The following is a 20488-nucleotide window of genomic DNA, read 5'->3' as shown; positions in this document are numbered from 1 at the left end:
AGGCAGCACACGGCTCTGGGCACTGGTGGGTCCCAAGTAACTGAGCAGAATCCCCAGGCAGCACATGGCTCTGGGCACTGGGGAAAAGGAAGGACCTGAGTGGTCACACTGAGGAATCATCACTGTCCTCAGCAGAGCAGCAGAGGGACCTTTGAAGTGCCCGCTGGTCAGAGCATCCCCAGTGGGGCCCCATCAGGATGCAGCCCAGAGGAAGCATCTCCCAGCACCCGTGTCGTGGGGGACCCTGTGCTTCCTCAGGTTCTGCTCAAAACTCTGCTCCAGGCAAGCCCCATTCAAGCCCCCGATAGAAATTTGTCTGGGCCTTGGCCAGAAATCTGCCAGCAATGGCAGAGGGGAAGAGTCACAGCTTTAAGCTAAAAGGGACACCACGGGTGGAGCTCGGGGCACTGGGGATGTGGCATCTGGGGCAGTGAGGCCTCTGTGGGCCCAGATCCAGGACCCGGGCAGTGGTCAGCCTTGCTCAGAGATCCTGCACAGATCAAGTAGAAAGTTCTCAGCTGGACAATAGACTCAGAAAGAAACAGGTGGGGCAAACTGCTGGCCACCTGCCCATTGCTCCAACAGGCTGCATGGGGGCCGACCAGATGAACTGGCACCTCGTCTTCCCCTAATGAGCACAAGCTGCTCCCACAGGAAAGCAAAAGCCTAATTCAGAGGGGGCCCTGGGGACCCACAAAGCCCTGCGGCCCATGTGTGCTGATGGAGCTCACTTTCTGCATATTTGAGGGAGATAAAGCAATCATTGTGTTCGCCTTTTTACCCCCCAAGACCTCACTGATCCTTGGAGCTTTCTACCCGATGAGTCTAATTACTGGGTCCAGGGTGACATAGGGGAGCCCCGTGGAACCGGGACCACCTGCTCAGGAGGGGGCAGCTGTGACCAGGACAGAGCGGGTCTTCCCGACACTGCGATACTGGCTGGAAGGAAGTGATGAAGAGCACACGTCCCTGGGTGGCCCTAAGCCAGGCTCAGCGCTGGGGCTGATGGTCCTATCTAAGCCAAGCAGGTCCCAGAGCTTTCCCTGGTGCCCACAGCTCCATAGTTCAGGGTCTGAGATAGGAGGCTCAGATCTGGGTTGCTGATAAACTAGGCATCTAGTCCAGGGGCTGCTGGAGGCAGGAGGAGCCAAGACCTTCTCCTTGAGCTACGATGAACTTAGGAGGCCAGGAACAAGGTCAGGACAGTGGGGAGGAGCTCAGGAGGCTGAGGACAGGCTCAGGAGGCTGAAGAAGAACTCAGGAGATGGAGGATGGGCTCAGGGCCTGGGGACAGGCTCTGGATGCTGGGGAGGAGCTCAGGAAGCCGGGGACAGGCTCAGGAGGTGGAGGAAGAGCTCAGAAGGCTGGGGAGGAGCTCAGGAGGATGAGAATGAGTTCAGGAGGCCGAGGCTGAGCTCAGGCGGTGAGGACGGGCTCAGGAGGTGGAGGAGGAGCTCAGGAGGCTGAGCTCAGGCGGTGAGGATGGGCTCAGGAGGTGGAGGAGGAGCTCAGGAGGCTGAGGTCAAGCTCAGGAGGTAAGGATGGGCTCAGAAAGCTGGTAACACTCTGATCCAAAAGGGCTTGGACTGAGCAGAGCCCACCACTGGACCAGGGCCCATTGCCGTGGAGGTCCCCAGGGAAGTTGCAGAGGGTGGTCTGAGCTCAAGGTAGTAGGAATGGGGGTGCTCCCTAGCTTCCCTCACACCCACCCCCATTTCCCTGCACACTGTGGCATTGTCATGGAGGGGCTCTGCTCAGAGCAAAGCAGACCACACCCCACCATTCAGGCCCAGACACCCAGAGCCACTAGCACTTTCCACTGGGACAGGGCCTTCTGAGACAACTTCCCAAGACAGGCAAGGTGGGGACACCTCTGAGCCCCTTCCAGGAGCATGTGATGAAGGAAAGGAAAGAGCAGAAAGAATAATACTAGAAGTGGCCAGCAGCAACGCTGTGTCAGACACAGTGTCCAGCTCCAGGCAGAGTGGCTGGACAGTGCATCATCTCGAGGCTGTAATCCAAGTTTCCCTCCCAGCCTGACCGTACCAGCTCCCTTTCAAGTGGTCGACTGGCTGCCTCTTGTCAGCAGGCAGCAAGGAGGAAAGGAATGCCTTTCTGCTTCTCATTGGTAAAACCTTCCGCCCAGATAAGATCAGAGACAAAGATTTGGGAGAAAACCTGCTGAGAGCAAAGCCTGCCCTGGAAGGTGGAGTGCCCTGCACCTGGGCTGTGTCTCCCAGCAGGCCGTGGGGTCCACTGAGGCAGGGGCACATGTGCTCGAGACACGGCCCATGTTGAGGACCCGCATGCAGACACCATTCACTCACACGCACACTCACGGAGGACACACCCACCCATATTGACACACTCACACACAGACACAGATGCACATTCACACATTCATGGACACACACAGGCACACATATACATTCACGCCACACACCCACACAGAAGCACCCACACACTCATGGACACATACATCAGTACAAACACAGACATATTTGCACACTGACACACAGACACACTCACCTACACACCCACACACATTCACACACTCACACTCATGGGCACACACCCCCACACAGACACAGACACTCATGGACACACCCACCAATACAAACACAGATATTTTCACACACAGGTGGACACACACACTCATCTACACACCCACACACATTCACACACCCACGCAGGTGGATATGTATGTGTAGGAAGACACTCTCCGGGGTCGGGCACTCCGGGTTTCAGGCATCTGCTGGGGTCCTGGAAGGCCCCCACGGGTGAGGGTCCACAGTGCACGCAGCCCCCGGCTCCTGGTGAGGGGCTCTCACCCATTAGAAAGGACACCTGCCACCCTGGGCTTGAGCAGGACTGTGGGAGATTTGGGGTGGGGGCTTCACCGACGAACTGTGGGGTTCTCCTCTTCTAAGGCTGCTCCTGAGCCCACATGGATTTAGCATTTCACGTGCTGCTCACTAAACTGAGTGAACGAGTGGCAGATCAGCCACTGCGCGAGCCGCCTCTGTGGGAACCCAGGGCTGGGCTCTGCCCTGCAGACCTCTTGGGTCCAGTGGGCACTTGTCCTGCCAGTGGCCATGGCCCTGGCAGGCTCCTCTGTTTTCCTGTCCATGAGCCCCTGCGGGAGGCCTTCTCTTTCCCAGTCCCTCGGCAACCAGCTCTCCCGGCTTCTCTGGGTAAGGAGTGAGGAAGGGTCAGAGAGAGGGTCCTGCCTGTCCGTCACTGCCTCAGGGCCTGCTTGGAGGTGCGTGGGGCCCTTGTCCTTGTCTTTGGTTCTGTGACTCCAGATCTGAGGCCTGTTGGTCGGCCCCACACCAGAGCTGCCTGCCTTGCTGCTGTCAGGAGGGACCCAGCGGCCCCCAGACAGGGGCAGAGGACAAGGTCGTCCTATGCTGGGAGATGAAAGCTCCTTGGCGCTGTCCTGCGCCCGCAAGCCCTGCCACCCCAGTTTTCCTCTCGCTCTGCAGACGATGCCCTTGGCCTCACGCCCCAGTGCGTGTGGTGGAAGAGACGCACAGTGCAGCCTTGGGAGCCTGCCGGAGGCCCCCTCAAGGCTCAGCCTGCTGCTCTGACCCCCACACCAGCTGGAGTCCAAGTTTCCAGGAAAACTCCATGTCCCTTGCCTCTCGTCTGTTTCTCGGAGAGCTGGATGGGGCTTTTGCTCAGCAACACGGGCACAGCTCCACTTCCAAGATGTGAGGGGCAGCGGCCCAGGTGTTGGATGCCTTCAGAGCCCTGGAGCCCTGGGAGGGGCTCTCAAGCCCACCCGCCTGAGTTGGGCCTCGGGCAGGGAGATTGCCGGGGCCTCCGCCCCTACTGGTCCAATGATGAAAACCAGGCTTCAAGGGTGGGTGTTCATAGGTTACTTGCTGCGTGTGGCCTCTGAACCTGCACCATTCCCTTTAATTTTCACAGGCTTCATGGGATGGTATCAGTGTTGCCACCGGACAGGCTGCCCTGCGGAAGGAACATGGGCGTGGGCAGTTCCCGGCCTCTGGTCTTGACTCCCGACTCGGTTTGCCACCTCGGGATGCTTGGCCCAGTTCGTGGCGCAGAGCCCGGTTCTATCTATTTAGCGGGAGCTGCACTGGAGGAGAGCCAGGCAGTCATCTGGGCCAGCAGAGGCAGAGGCCCCGGCACGCTCCCTGCCCGATGCCAGACTCAGGCAGGTGGTGAAGGCATCCGACACCTGGGCCCCTGCCCCTCACACTTTGGAAGTGGAGCTGTGCCCGTGTTGCTGAGCAGAAGCCCCACGCATGCAGGGGCAGGTTGGGAGGGGCCCCTGCCAGAGCCTCTCTCTGCGCTGGCCTGGCTGTGGCATGCTCTCTCCAGATTTCCTCCAGGAGACGGCCCTGGCTCCATGCCCCATGAGTGCCCAGGCCTGAGCACAGCTTCCGCAGGGACAGAAGTTCCGTCAATCATGTTGAGTGACGACGGAGTGGATGTAAATATATGTATAAGAAGAAGGGAAGGAGTGGGGACATGGCCCCTTCCCCACAAGCCTCTCTCAAAAACCCAAACCTAACAGAATACAAGGGTGGAAACATGAACCTTTTCTCCATCTTCTGACTCTTAAGGACAGAGCGAAGCAGCAGGTCATGATGTCAGTAGGAACTTGCAGGCCAGGACAGCTGAAGACTCACCGACGGCACGCAGGACACCCCAGTCACTGCTGCGCCCATCAGAAAAAACAGCAGGAACTAGACATTGCTCTGCCTGCAGAAATCACAGCTGAAAATCAACTCTACTTTGCTCCATGTGATGGAGCTTTTTCATAAGTATAAAAAATAGCTAACTTGATAAAAACACCTTTCCTGGGGACCTGAGTGCTGCAGTTCAAAGGGGCTGGCAGTGTGAGGCTGGAGAAGGGCTCCTGCAAGACTCTTAGCTGGGCAGGCCTGAGGGAGGCCCCTCTCGGTGAGCACGAAATCAGGGATGCCCTGGGCCGGTTAGGGATGGGGTCTGGACACCGGGAGATTTCCAGCAGGCTACACCTGGGGCTGCAGCCAGGGCAGCCCCCATAGAATACTCAGAGGCAGCGAGAAGTGAGGGCTGGTGACGGGAGTGGGAACACTGCCCCACATGCAGCTGCCTAGGTGCTACCTGGCGGACAAGCTGCCCTGCCGCCGCTTGGCCTCTCCACGTGGCACATTTTCCCCTGGCAGTGTCCAGCCCCAGGCCTGGGTGACGGGACACAGAATACTGATGGAAAAACACGATAATGAGCTCCTCCTAGGGAAGAGGCCCGCATCGGGGAGGAGGCGGCTGTCTGGGCAGAGCTTCCTGATAGCCAGGCCCGCCGGTACCAGGACACTCACCTCAGGTCTCACCTGCAGAGAATCCACACCAGTCACTCACACTGGGCCAGGCACAGGCTGTGCACACAGAGGACAGATCCAGACCACACGAGAGCATAGGTGCCCATGGGTGTGCAGGGAGTATGGGGGGAAAGGAGTGTGTGCTCGTGTGCCTGTGGGCATGTGTGAGTGTGGGTGTGAGTGTGTGCATGTGCCTGTGGGAGGGGGTGTGGGTGTGGGTGTGAGTGGGAGGGTGTGATTCTGTGTGGCTATGCATGACTGTGTGTGCATCTGTGTACATGTGCATGCACGCGCTGCACATCTGTGCTGCAGGAACCCGTAGGGTCAACCTTAGGTCCTAATTCTGGGCTGACCGCGTGCCGTCCCCCACAGGCCCCTGCATCCTCGGTTCCTCATCTGTGCTGTGGGCAGAAGCCCGGCTGCCCCACACTCCAACATCCCTAGAAGGGAAGGGATGGGGGCGGCGCTGGCTGCAGGCAGAGCCATGCTCAGCAGACACTGAGGCCGCAGGGTCACGCTCTGGATGGATGTCACCCAGAAAAGGTTTTGCCTCCTCCAGTCTTTTAAATCAGGCTCCAGGGGCTATGATTACAGCCCTGGGCTTTCTCCCACCCCTCAGCCTCCCTCCTTAGTAGCTCCGCAGCAGCTCCCTCCCAAGAGCACACCACCCCTGCATGTTCCGAGCTGCATCCTCCAGCCCCTCATTCCCCGCTCATCTACTCTGACCCAGCCAGGGATCCGGCTTCCCTCTTAGGGCCATTTCTCCTTTGCCAGCATTTTCTCTCTTTCCCTTCTGTCATGCTTTGCTATGTCCTCATGCAAAATTAAGCCCAAAACGATTTCAGTTACTCCCAACCCCGAGACAAGTTTTAAAATAGTGACAGGATTAACATCGCACCTCCCATGTGAGGGCTGTAAGTGACTGGCAGTTCCAAATGCGTTTTCCACTCGCAAACTCGCTAACACAAATCCCACGGGGAAAAGGGAACGGCTGACCTTTCAGCATGCAGATATTCCCTTTGATGGTTTGCTTCCCTTCAGAAGAGCCCAGGGAAGCTCTGCACAGAGGCCTGTGTTTCTGCCCCTCCTGCAGGAAATGAACGGGTGCGTCTTCTCCTTTGCCTTATTGATCAAGGCTAAAATCACAAGTATAAATTACCACGGTGGGAAACGAGCTGCTCTGACGAGAGGCAGGCGAAGGGGCTGCCTCGTCAATAATGCATCTGATCGGAAAGAAGGGGCTGATCAGAGGCAGGCCGGGCTCTTTGAAGGTTCTGGTTTTCCCATGGAAGGCTCCACCAGCTCTCTGCCTGCTGAGTTCCTGCTCTTGCCCAGACGGGAAGCGTGAGTAGCTTTCATATCAGACCTGCCGCTCACCACACCGAATTGATTCCATGGACACTGACATTCGTCTCTGCAGCAGGGATGGCCGCCCTTGCCCAGGCTCCTGTCGCTGTGGATGCCTCTGTCTGGCACAGACTTTTGATGTTAGAGCCCCAGGTGAAGGTCTGAAGCAAGAAGGAAAAGCACACAGAATCCCATCCCTTCTGAACCTGCGTGGTGGAGCCGCCCTGAGATCCTGTAGCACGTCAGTGGGAGCCGACAGGGATGGTTTGCGCGCTGCCGGGATGCATGAACGGGGGAGTCCCTGAGGCCCCAGGGCTGACTCAGGGCATGTGCAGTTTGGGGAGCAGCCAGGGAGGCCTCCCGGGCAGCCGGTTGGAGGACAGAGCTGAGGACATGCAGGCTGTCTTCTATGATCAAGGGTGGGTGAGGCACAGAGGAGCTCTGGTGACTGGATGCAGCTGTGAGGGGCTGTGGCCCAGAGAAGCACAGCAGTGTCTCACCCGGCTTCTCTGCAGGCCTCAGACTCATGTCCTCACGTGCAGGTGCCGGGCCCTCCTCCAGCAGTGAGCTCCGGCTCCCTCCCCACTCAGGGGCCACCCTGCTCTGATACGGTCTCTGATACGAGCCTGCAGCTCCCCTGCTCTTGGTGTCTGCCTGGTGTCACCTTCTTCCATAGCACCCAGTCCCAGGATGACTGACGCCCAGGGAGATCTGTCGCCCCTCCTCGGAAACCACGTGTGCTCACCCTCGGCAGCAACACGCTGCCCCTTCCTCAAGGCGTCCTGAGGCATTGTGCATTTTCACCATTTCTGGGATGTAAAGAAGGAGGAATATTTGTCAGAGACAATACCGGTTCAGATGGTTGGTGGCTCAGATAGAGGTGGGGTTGGTTCCAGCCAGCAGCCCGTCCTGAGAACCAGGCTGGAAGAAACACCCTTCCCTGTGGCACCACAACACCCACACTGAGGTTTCTGTGCTGTCTGGAAAGCACAACAGGTCTCCCCAGTGCTGGGGTCATCTGGAGAGCCAAGCGCCTTCCAGGGGGGCCTTGAAGTGGGGGGCGCCAGCCCCCCAGGGTGCTCAGGCCAGACCGCCTCCTCTCAGGTGGTTCAGCAAGAGCTTCCTTCTGCCTCAGATCCTTCCAGGGTGTGGACTTTCTTTTCTTATGATTCTTTTCTGACTTCACCTTACATTACTCCTCTCCATACCTAGACGGTAAGCCCGGTGAGGGCAGGGACCCAGCCTCCCTCATTTGCAAAGCAACCACAGTCCCTGCCTTTGAGCTGGGCTGCGGGTGCCAAGCTGGAGAGCATTTCGCCCTCTCCCACTGCTGCTGAAACAGAAACCACAAATTTAGTGGTTTAAAATAGCACAGATTTCTTCTGTTGTAGAGCTGGAGGTCAGAAGTCCGAAATGAGTTTCACTGAGCCAAAGCCAGGGAGTCAGCAGGGCTGGTCCCTCTGGAGGCTGCAGAACACCCGCTCTGCACCTCCTCCGACCTCTGCAGCTGCTCGGCACCCAGGACAGCTGCGCGGCCTCTGCTGTGTCTGAGCTGCTGCTGTTCCACGGCCCTCTGGGAGCTGGCTGCCTCCCTCTCATAAGGGCCCACCCGGCTGACCCAGAGCAACCTCCCAATCTCTAGACACTTATCCCGACTCCATCCACAGAGCCCCTCTTGCATGGAAGGTAATGTACCTGCGGGTTCCATGGGATCAGGATATGCACACCTTTGGGGGCCTGATGTAGCTGACCATGCCCACATCTGGTGGGAACCCACCTTCAGGGTTTCTTCTCCTTGGACACAGGCTACAGCCCAAGCCAAATGTCCCAGAACCTGGAGCAGGGCCCCCCCGACTTTCCCCAAAGAGGCTGGTGTAGGAACAAAGCTCCTGTGTGGTCAGGAGCTGGGAGGGCAGGACAACAGGACAACAGGACAAGAAGACAACAGAACAACAGGGCAACAGGGCAACAGGACAACAAGACAACAGGGCAACAGGACAAGACAACAGGGCAACAGGACAACAGGGCAACAGGACAACAAGACAACAGGGCAACAGGACAACAGGGCAACAGGACAACAGGACAACAGGGCAACAGAACAACAGGGCAACAGGACAACAAGACAACAGAACAACAGGGCAACAGGGCAACAGGGCAACAGGGCAACAGGGCAACAGAACAACAGGGCAACAGGGCAACAGGGCAACAGAACAACAGGGCAACAGAACAACAGGGCAACAGAACAACAGGGCAACAGGGCAACAGAACAACAGGACAACAGGGCAACAGGACAACAGGGCAACAGGGCAACAGAACAACAGGGCAACAGGGCAACAGAACAACAGGGCAACAGGGCAACAGGACAACAGGACAACAGGACAACAGGACAACAGGGCAACAGGACAACAGGACAACAGGACAACAGGGCAACAGGGCAACAGGGCAACAGAACAACAGGGCAACAGGGCAACAGGGCAACAGAACAACAGGACGACAGGGCAACAGGACAACAGGGCAACAGAACAACAGGGCAACAGGGCAACAGAACAACAGGGCAACAGGACAACAGGGCAACAGGACAACAAGACAACAGGGCAATAGGACAACAGGGCAACAGGACAACAGGGCAACAGGACAACAGAGCAACAGGACAACAGGGCAACAGGACAACAAGACAACAGGGCAACAGGGCAACAGGGCAACAGGGCAACAGGACAACAGGGCAACAGGACAACAGGGCAACAGGGCAACAGAACAACAAGACAACAGAACAACAGGGCAACAGGGCAACAGGGCAACAGGACAACAGGGCAACAGGACAACAGGGCAACTGAACAACAGGGCAACAGGGCAAGAGGACAACAGGGCAACAGGGCAACAGGACAACAGAACAACAGGACGACAGGGCAACAGGGCAACAGGACAACAGGACAACAGAACAACAGGGCAACAGGGCAACAGAACAACAGGGCAACAGGGCAACAGGGCAACAGGGCAACTGAACAACAGGGCAACAGGGCAACAGGACAACAGGGCAACTGAACAACAGGGCAACAGGGCAACAGGACAACAGGACAACAGAACAACAGGACAACAGGGCAACAGGACGACAGGACAACAGGGCAACAGGACAACAGGGCAACAGAACAACAGGGCAACAGGGCAACAGGGCAACAGAACAACAGGACAACAGGGCAACAGGACGACAGGACAACAGGGCAACAGGACAACAGGGCAACAGAACAACAGGGCAACAGGACAACAGGGCAACAGAACAACAGGACAACAGGGCAACAGGACGACAGGACAACAGAACAACAGGGCAACAGGGCAACAGGACGACAGGACAACAGGGCAACAGGGCAACAGGGCAACAGGGCAACAGGACAACAGGGCAACAGGGCAACAGGGCAACAGGACAACAGGGCAACAGGGCAAGAGAACAACAGGGCAACAGGGCAACAGGGCAACAGGACAACAGGGCAACAGGGCAACAGGGCAACAGGGCAACAGGACAACAGGGCAACAGGGCAAGAGAACAACAGGGCAACAGGGCAACAGGGCAACAGGGCAAGAGCCATCCCAGCTGGAGAAGATTCTCAGGGCTGAGGTGGAGGAGGTCGGGCTTCAGCCGGGCTCAGAGTGGACCTGCTGGTCTTCCTGTCACAGAAGGGAGGTGCGGTGGGATGGGAAGAGAGGGCCTTGAGATCAAGCCGTGGCCTGCTAAAGCCTGGCCGAGGGGCTGTGCCTCTGGGCAGCTGGTGTGAGCTGTTGTCTCGTGCAGCTGGTCTAGGGTGGGGCAGAGGCTCTGCCTGGACCTCTTCCACCCCTGGTGCCGTTTGCCCTTCCACTCCAGGTGAGCACAGCTGGAGCAGCAGCTCCCTCGAGGACTGGTGGCCTTTGAGGTTTTCCCGATGGACTTTTCAGGCTTCTACCAGCGGGGCCCCGTGACTGCACTGCCTCTTGGGAGCCTGCTGCTGGAGAGGCAGTGGTACAATCCCCCCTGCCTAGAGTCAACAAGGGGCTTCCCCACTGAGCTGAGACAAGGCCTTCTCTCTGCATCATGAAGCTGCGATCTCAGCTTCCTACAGCTACGAAACTCCCAGCTCAACCCAGCCAGACTCAATTCTGTTCCCTGAGACCTTCATCACAATGGCACAGCTCGCCTGAGGTGGAACCTCCTGCTGTTTACAGTGACGAGCCCAGGGTGAGCAGAGACAAAGCACCAAGATAGGCTCGTCAGAGAAGGGCTGGGCAGGACAGACACAGGCAGACAGGGTGTCCAGAGAGGCTGTGAGAAAGGGACAAAACAGAGAGGGTGCATTTACCATCCCTTCCTCAGCACCTGACGCCAGGCAGGCCCTGTGCCTCCCGAGTCCAACTCTTCCAGGCCTGACAGATGCTTGATAATTCCTGCGACTGACCCAAAGGCTTCACAGGTCAGATTCCAGCCAGGCCGAGCTCGAAAGACTTTCTTCAGAAAGTCCAGACCATGGTGATCATGGCCGTCATGGCTGGAAATGTCAGAAGACCTGCAGGGCACTGGGCTCTTACCTTGGCCTCTTGGACATGCCCCCTCCTGTCTCGTCTCTCTCCAGGAGAGTCAGTGATGGTTCACCTGGTGCCAGGCTGTTCCCTATCCCGCAGGAGCCATTAGGGAGGAGCAGGTGGGCTGGGCCCGGCAGACTGGGAGGGTCAGGTCCCCCGCCCTGGAGAAGGCATTTTAATGAGTGTATTTGGCCAATGGCCAGTCACTGAGGCTGTGGTCCTCCCCTGTCTCCAAGGAGCCCCAACATGGAAGGCTCAGGATAGAATATCCCCACGACCCTGCTCACCACCCTTCCCATGAGGCTCTGTCATGGGCGGCTGGATGCAGTGTGTCTTTAAAATGGTCTGCTCATCTCAGTCTCAAACTTTGGAAAGGGCTAACATAGCACTCCATGACCAGGATGCTGAGACTTTGAAGTTTCCCCTGCTAAACAGGACAGAGCCTCAAAAGAGCCCTTCCTCAAGCTTATTTAACCAGTCATTGGGTGGCACAGGCCATCAGCACTGAAGGCCGGCAGCAGAGAGATAAATGGATGCAGCATCATTTATGCAAAAGCAGAATAAGATATTACCCCTTGCAGATGGCTTCTGGCATTTACCTTGTTGGATCTTGTGTTAGCAATGAACGCCAACACTTCTGAACGGCAACCCTTAACAAGAGTCTTTTCGTTCTCCATGAAAAGAGTTGTCACAGAAAAATTTAACAGGAAAGTGGTTTTAAACTGCTCATATCAAGTAGGAGTCTCCGGGGCTTGGCTGAGCCGGCGTTCCTCCTTTTAACTCTTCCGTGTTGTTAGAGAGCCAGAGTTTGAAAGCCCTGGGACAGAAGAGGAGGAAGAAAAGGAAGACGAGGAGGACAAGGGGGAGGGAGAGGAGGAGAATTAGGAAGAGGAGGAGGCGGATGAGGAAGAGGAAGAAGAGGACAAGGAGGAGAATGAGGAGGGGGATAAGGAGGAGGAGAAGGAGGACTAGGAGGAAGAGGAGAATGACAAGGAGGGGGATAAGGAGGACAAGGAGGGGGATAAGGAGGACAAGGAGGACAATGGATGAGGAGGAGGAGGGAGAGGAGTAGGAGGGGTAGGAGAAGGAGAAGAAGGGGGACAAAGGGGAGAAGAAGGAGTGGGGGAGACGGAGGGGCCAGAGGAGGAGGCAGCCATGGTGGCTTGGGCGAGATGTTGGATCCAGGGCATCCTTGGCTGTTGCCTCCCTCTAGACCTCAGTCTCCTGTCCTGTGAAATGGGCAGGCACCGAGGACCCTGTAGCATCCCCAGCCCATGAGTGCTCACCCCCATGATGAGCAGCATCACTAGCACGTAGAAATACGTTGGATTTAAGATATTTCCAAGCCATCGTCCTAAGTGGTGGCCACATTCCAGGCTCTCCCCAGAGGCGATGAGGATCCAGTTGCTCGGCATAAGCCTCACTGTGGTGTTGTCAGCCTTTCCGCCTCCGCCCTGGCGGGCGTGCAGGGCGTCCCGCTGAGATTTTCAGTTGCACTTCCTGATCAGTACGAGGCTGAGCAGCTTTTCTCAAACTCATCAGCTATTTGTGTATCTTCCAAAGTGTTTGCTCAAGTCTTTGCCCGTTTTTTAGAATTAGGCAGTAGTCTGTTGATTGCCAGGTTTCCAGAGTTGCTTATACATTCTTCATGCAGGTCTTTCATCAGGTGTCCCTGTTGTGTGCATTTTCACCCAATGACTTCCATTTCCTTGAAGTCCAACTTATCAGTCTCCCTCCTTCGCCTGTGGCTGGTTTTTTAAAATGAAGTTTTTTATTTTAGAGCCATTTCGAGTTTACAGAATTGTTATAAAGATAGTGCCGGGTTCCCATATACTTCGCACGGTTTCCTTATTATTAATGCCTTACATTAGTGTGGTACATTTGTCAGAATTAGTGAACAACCGTTGCTACATAATCATTGACTAAAGCCCACAGTTCGTTTGGTTTCCTCCGTGTTCATCGGGTGGCTGTTTTCTGGGCCAGGATCCCGTCCAGGATCCTGTGTGAGATTTGCTCATCACGTCTCCCTACGCTCCTCTGGGCTGTGGCAGTTTCTCAGACCTTCCTTGTTTTCTGTGATCTTGAAAGTTCTGAGAAGCTGGGCTCAGGCATTTGGGGGAGTGTCTGTCTGCTGGGATTCGTATGAAGTCTTTTTTTCATGATCAGATTCCGGCTGTGGGCTCCTTGGAGGAAAAGCAGAGGTGAGGCGCTTCTCATCCCACCACATCAGGGGTCCCGCCTCGGCCCGGCTCGCTGCTGATGTTGACCTCGGCTACCTGGCAGAGTGCTGGCCAGGTTTCTCCAGCGTGAAGTCACTCTCGTTTCCCTCGTAAGTTATACTCCGTTTATCAATCTACTTTATGGCTTGTGTCTTCTCTATGAAACCCTTGCCTAACCTCTCAGTTTCGAAGGTACGAGAAGGAGGAGTCAAGATTCTTTTCTCTTTTCATGTGGCTATCCAGTTTTGTTTTATTTATTTATATATTTTATATTTTAGAGACAGGATCTCACTCTATCGCCCAAGCTGCGATCACGGCTTACTGCAGCCTCAAACCCCCGGGCTCAAGGGATCCTCTTGCCTCAGTGTCTCAGTGTGCACCTCCGTGCCTGGCCTGTGTCTCTGTGTAGAGACACAGAGTCTTATGACGTTGCCCACGCTGGTCTCAAACTTCTGGGCCCAAGCAATCCTCCCACCTCGGCATCCCAAAGTGCTGGGACTACAGGCATGAGCCCCACTACGCCTGGCCTCATATCCTGTTATTTCAGTACCATGTTTCCCCCTGAGGTTTTGGCCCACCTGTTGAACATCATGGGATGGTGCCTGTCAGCCTATTTCTGGACTCTCTGCTCTATTCCAGTGACCTATTTCTTTATTGCTATTTCCTTACTGCTGCAAGATCTGCCATGATCACTGCAGCTCCGTCATCAATCTTGACAACTCTTCTGATGGTGCCGTTCCTTTCCAGATGGCTGTGGCTGCCCTTAGACCTTCACTTCTCTATGAACTCCTAAATCATCCTGTTAATTTAGAGGAAAAGTCCACGGGGACTCCCATTGAGATTTCATTGAATGATTAGATCAGTTTGTGAAAAATTAGACATGGTATTTTTAGAGAGATATCACTCAGATAATTTTTGGTGTAGAGGTTTTCACACATATTGTGAAATTTATCCCTAGTATTTCATTTTACTATTATAGATAGTATTTTTGACTTCATTTTTAATTAGTCATCAGTAGTATATAGAACTACAACTGATCTTTACGTATTGACTTGGTGTCCTGTGATGTTGCAAAATTCACTTATTGGTTCAAGTTGATTTTTTGTGGATCCCTTAGGATTTGCCACCTCATTTCACCTGTAATTGAGGATAGTTTTACTTATTTCTTTCCAATATGTATACTTTCCTTTGCCTCATCTCTTTGCACTGGCTGGAACCTCCCAGCCCAATGCTGACTAGAAGAGATGAAAACAAAAACAGAAACCCTTCCCTTTCTCCCCGTTTTAGGGGGAGTTATTGAGTATTTCATCATTTGTTATGATGTTGGCTATAGAAAAAAAGTCTGTTTTAACAGTGCTAGCCACTGGGAGAGTAAGCACCTGCCCTTATCTGAAGGCAGGGACTTCTGAAGACCTCTGTGCTGAGTTCCGAATGACTTCCAGGTCACAATTAGCTCCTGGATGTTTACAGATAGAGTTGCAGAGACGTTCCTGGGTCCCATGACTCTTGTTGGACCCCAGGCATGCAGAGGAGAAAGCAGCATCCTCAGGCCCAGCCCAGGCAAGTGTCCTGCCTCTCTCACTGTCAGGGACACCAGGAGCTTGCAGCAATGGTCCTAACCTCTCCCTACTCCTTCTCCACTTTATGGTCATTAAAACTAGGTGATCCCCTGCTCCAGGATCTCAATCATAAAGGATAGAGAAGCATCTGCATGAGGCAAAGGTGGATCTGAAAGCCAGGCCAGTGTTCATCCCCACTCGGCCTTGTTGCTCCGTCTCCTCCAGGCTAGGACTGCATGTGTCAGGGAAGCAGCTGGCTGAGCTCTTGGGGGCAGAGAACCACCAATTAGGTGGGGCAAGAAGGGTCACGCTTCATTTAGAGGAGCACACAGTGCAGAGGAGGCCAAGCCTAGCCAGGCAAGACATGCATCCCGAGTGAGGCGGGTGAGACCACCTGCATTCAGTGTGCCCCCGTGTCTCCCCACTTCTCAATGCTCGTCACACACTGGAGAAGCGGAGACATAGGAAAGAACCACTCCATGTCATTGAATACGCCAGTTTAGAGCTCTGTCTGAGAAAACCGCGGTGAACAGAGAAGAAAAGAGCTATCATGTTTTCACCTGTGGCCGGCCTCGGTGCAGCCTTCTGAGGGATCCCTGGAAGCCTCAAAGCTGTTTCATCTCGGGCCAGGTTTGGGGTTGCCTGATATTTTTTGATTCTCTACCATATGGGAGACCTAAGGCTCAGAACATGAAAAATGTTGGGAGCTTTAAACTACTATCTTCTCTTTTCCTTTGGTATAATGCACGAGAGCAAAATGTACAAACGGATCTTATTATATTCAAGGTACAGACCGACGAATGAAACCCAGGAAGCAAAAGGCACAGCAGACAGCAGCAGGGCCAGGGCTGTGTCCAGTCCTCTGAAGACTGTGAATCTGCATAAAGGAGGCCCTGTCTCTTCCCCTTGGGCTGCTCGAACCACACAAGCTGATGACAGGAGTGACTAAATCTACCCTAATTAATAGACTATTTGACCTAAGTCCGAGCTGGGAAACAAACACACAGAAGGGGTTCCTAGAAAAACACCAGCACAGGCGTGGAGCTGTTTCGGCATGTTGTGGAGAGAGCTGACTCCTGGGTGCTGATCTCTTGAGGCCACGTGAGGGGTCCATCCCTGGCTTGGCCACCCACACCTCCCCTGGGCCGGCACCTTCTTATACGGATAAAAACAATTCCCACCTCACAGGAAAGTTTTAGGCAACATTGTTTATTGCCTGCAAATCTCCCTGTGTGGTCTTGCTGAGGGACCAGCAAAAGCAAGTCCCTTCTGCTCTCTGTTGACTTTGGCCAGAGCATCTTTTGACCGAGATTTGACCGAGTCGCCACCGTCTGACAATTCTGAAGGATTTGATTATTCTGGACACCAGCCTTCTCCAAGCTGGCGGCTAATAAGGTCCTATAAATGTTGTTAGCTGATGACTGTGGACCACATAATTTCTCAGAGATTCTGCACCTCTTTGGAGCGCTGGTCAGGCGCTGCCTAGAGGAACTTTCTGATGGTGGAAATGTCAACAGATGGTTAGATGTTCAGGGGCATCCCGTCCACCAGGTGAGCTCAAAGCAAACGTCCTTCTGGAGTGAGTGCATGGGTCCAGGAAGGCCAGGCGTGTCGTTGTGTAGGGCCATGAGTCCATGAGGAAATGAGGTGCCAGTCCCCCTGCTCGTCACAGGGATGGACCGGGACTCACTTCCGACCAGTTAATTAATGGACTGGAGACTTGTGACCCACCTGAGGACCAAGTCCTCGCAGGACACCGGGTAGAATGGTAAAGACAAGCAGCGGCATGACCTCTAATGCCCACCCGGGTCGCTAGGCCTTTACTGCAGCCAAGGCACTGCCTCTGTCTGGTCTTGGGTGCTGAGAGGCCGGGACCTGCTGCGGCCTGTTGGATGCAGCTCATGCTCCCTCCCGAGTCTGTGGCAGAGAGCAGTAGGGACTCAGGGCACCAGAAGGCCCAGGGAGAGGAGGGAGTCTGCCCTGTCCAGGTGAAAGCCTCTGACCGTCCCAAGAGCCGGGGTGCCCAGTCGTCCTTCAGCACTGGGCCTTCCAGCAGGGCAAGGGAGACACTATCAGAACCTCATCACAGGCAGTTTAAGGCTTAAGTGAGGTTGACAGGTGAAACGCTGAGAACAGTGGCCCCTTGCAAGCGTTCGATAGAGGTAGTGTATTCTCTGTGTGGGTGCAGGTGGGGACAAGTGGAAGGAAGGACGCACAAGAGCCAGCCTGTGACACCTAAGGACAGAAACACCTCCCTCAGCCCAGCCGGCTGCTGACTCCATGCGAAGAGGGACACCCACCCTTACAATCTCACAGTGTCCTGCCCCTGCCCCTGCCCCTGTGGGGTGGGATTCATTATGCTCGTTTCACAGATGCAGAAACTCAGAGGGCTTAATGGTGATTGAAGGGTGCTCCGGGCCTGGACTCGAATCTGTGTCTTTGCCTCCTAAGACGATGCTCGTTCCGTCAAAACCAGAGTGTCCCAGCTCTAGATTCCCCACCCAATCCCCATGGCCCCACCCACCACCTCCTGTGGCTGCCTCAGCACCTCCATCGTGAATCTGTGCATCCCCTCAGACGACTGCCTTCCGATGCGGCCCCTGACCTGCACCCCCACCCATCACTCAATAGGACTCCTTTTCTCCTGGATTTCCTATAGGAAGTTTCAAAATGCTCTCCAGGTTTTCTGTGGGTGGATTCTCTCTCGGGATCTTTCTAAGCGAGTCCTGTGTGTTCACCACAGCTCCCCCTACATAGTTGAGCAGCTGTACCATGGGGAGGCTTGGTCCACTTGACCCACTCGTGTGATGTCTGTCGTAGTCATGCCAGGGTCCTGATGTCAGAGCTCCACCCTGACATGTGCTCATGCTGGTTTACAAACCCTCCCAGGACCAGGCCCCCGTCCCTCTTCCAGGACAGGCTGTAGAGCTCCAGCTATTAACAGAAACATTCCAGCCAGCATCCCCAGCGACCCCCACCTCCCACGCCGCTGCGTCTTCACCACCACAGCCTGGCCACCACACAGCTCCCCCTCGAGGACTGTGACCACTTCCAGCCATTGTCTCTTTGGGCCATGCGGGATGTATTCCCATTTCCCCATTCAGCTGGGAGATTTTACCAAGGGATTTTTCTCTCCTGGCTCCAATGCCAGCAAGACCATGAACAGCTGTGTCATTTTCACGTTCAAGCCTCAGCTTCTGTACGTAGAAGAATACAGTGAATAATGATTTCCTCCTCCTGAGTTGCTATCGAATGAAATGAGGTTATACACACACAAGGCAAGGACCTGCGTCTGGCAGGAACAACATCTCGTTCATCGTCACGAATGCTTCCTGTTGTGTCTTCCCTCCTGTGTGTGAGACGGGGGCTCCCAGGCCTCCCCAACAAATTACACTTTTCCAGCTTTTAGAGGCCGGCATTCCTAACTTCTTGCAATAAATCCCTATCATAGCACAAATTTAAACACATCATGGTATAACTCAGATCAACAGCCCCTGATTATGCCATGTTTCAACCTTTTGTTGCCATCGGCCTCCTAAACAATGGCTTTAATGGAAACACAGGTATGTAAGCTTGGAAGCTACTCAAACATCTCAGTCACTCAGAAATAAAACACTTGTTGGGCAGCTAGTCTGTGCCATTTGTATTAGAGTTCTCCATAGAAACAGAACCAATAGGATGTACACAGAGAGAGGGATGAGCAGGGATTTTTCATGTGACTTGGCTCATGTGATTACGGAGGATGAGAAGTCCTGCTGCCATCTACAAGCTGGAGAACCAGGGAAGTTGCTGGTGTACGTCCTGGAGTCCGAAGGCCTGGGAACCTCGAGTTCTGATGTTTGGGGGCAGGAGAAGATGTAGGTCTCAGATCCAGAATAAGGAAAGAATTCACCCTTCCTCTGCCTTTTTGTTCTATCTGGGCCCTCAGCACTTTGGGGAGCGTGGATTTTCCCTACTCAGTCCCCTGATTCAAATGCTGATCTCTTCTGGAAACGCCTCTCAGATGCACTTAGAAAGCATGTTTTATCAGCTATCTGGGTTTCCCTCAGCCTAGTCAAGTTGACACCTAAAATTAACCATCCACTAGGCAATGCACTACCTAGGAATACAGAGCCGAGGAAGGCAGGATCTTCCCAGGCCTCAAGGTCTCTCATCTGCTGAGGAGACAGGCATGAGGCAGACTCTAACAAGTAATGAGGTTGGTAACAAGGGCTACAAAAGAGAAAGACCTCTGCCAAATGCAAAGTTGCACTAAGTCCTGAGATAACACAAATCTGAACTGCAGAATTATGGGCTGTGATGTTCACCTCCTGGGTATCAGGAAAGGAAGTCATTCTGGGAATGGAATTTTAAGTTTCTTTAGGGGACTGTGAAAATCTGCATTGGAAAACAGATACTGGGAGAGAACAGGTTCTGCAGACCAGCAAACAGTCCAGACACTGGATTTCTTTCCTGCTCGCTGTCTGGCCGCAGCAGGGGACAGACAGGCAGAGCATGAGTGTGTCAGAAGGTGTTTTCTAGGGGAAAGAAGGAATTAAAGAAGACCCAGAGGAGATGCAGTGACATTGGGAGGTTCAATAGTTTCCCTGCAGTTGAGGGTCCCCTGGACCACTGTTTCCCCAGCAGAGAAAAGGTGGTGGCTAGCATGGAGGGAACTTCCTTGGAAGAACCCAGAACCCGTGAATTCCCCTGAGAAGCATCATGAAACCTCTCAGATCTCTAATCCCTGCACTGCCCTGGAGCATCAAGGCCCAGCGCTGCCGTTGAATATTGTGAATGTGCATTGAATGTGGTTTTTCCTGACTCACCATAGAATCAATAATTTCCAGTTTAAACAGTTTGCTGAATATCCTTCTAGATTATGCCATTATCCAAGAAAGTCTTAGCTGGCTAAACTGGAGCAACCAATTCTTTTAGGAATTTGGAGAGCAAGTTTATTGTCAGAATCTTGCAGCTGTGACAGACAAATGTCCACGTAGAGAAGAGATGCCTTTGAGAGGTAGTGAGCATGATAACTGAGCACCAGGAGGGCTGCAGAGCCTGACAACTCAGCCTCGGAATCCAGCCCAGCCTCTCCTTCCCCACAGTGAGCTCCTGCCAGACTGCAATGCCCTCCAGCATTCCTTACATGGATCTGACCTGCAGGAAGGATCCAGGACAGACCCAGTGCAGCGGAGCATCTCGGATGCCATGAGTTTCCCGGTAAGCAGCACCCAGGGGCAGCACCAGGGGGAGCAGCTTCTCAAGCTCCCAAGGAAGCACATGGGTCAACGAACAGCAGCCTCTCTGACTTCTTCCTCGTGACCTGGGGAAGGAGGAGGCAGCGTCGGCGCTTGGCCGTGTTGATATATGACACCTTGTCCATCCTTTTCATCACTCCCTTTTCTTCAAATCAGGATTGTAAGGCCCATTAACTAACTTCTATAGATTGCCACAAGCTCAAAACATAGTAATTGAGGGAAAGAACAGCATTGCTGAT

At 54.3% G+C, this 20488-nt stretch overlaps 1 long non-coding RNA gene across 1 annotated transcript; it reads right to left on the bottom strand.

Annotated features, from left to right (window-relative positions):
* Nucleotides 1-4373: 4373 nt before the first annotated feature.
* Nucleotides 4374-12199, bottom strand: LOC134739814 (uncharacterized). Its single transcript, XR_010126848.1, has 3 exons — nucleotides 11831-12199; nucleotides 6333-7492; nucleotides 4374-4734 (listed from the first exon to the last, which is right to left on the bottom strand). It is a non-coding gene; the product is annotated as an uncharacterized LOC134739814 (long non-coding RNA).
* Between the last annotated feature and the right edge of the window lie 8289 nt (nucleotides 12200-20488).

Source organism: Pongo pygmaeus, chromosome 6 (genome assembly GCF_028885625.2).
Source record: "Pongo pygmaeus isolate AG05252 chromosome 6, NHGRI_mPonPyg2-v2.0_pri, whole genome shotgun sequence".
Taxonomy (NCBI): domain Eukaryota; kingdom Metazoa; phylum Chordata; class Mammalia; order Primates; family Hominidae; genus Pongo; species Pongo pygmaeus.
The sequence above is the reverse complement of the archived record's forward strand: the minus strand, read 5'-3'. Positions and strand labels throughout refer to the sequence as shown.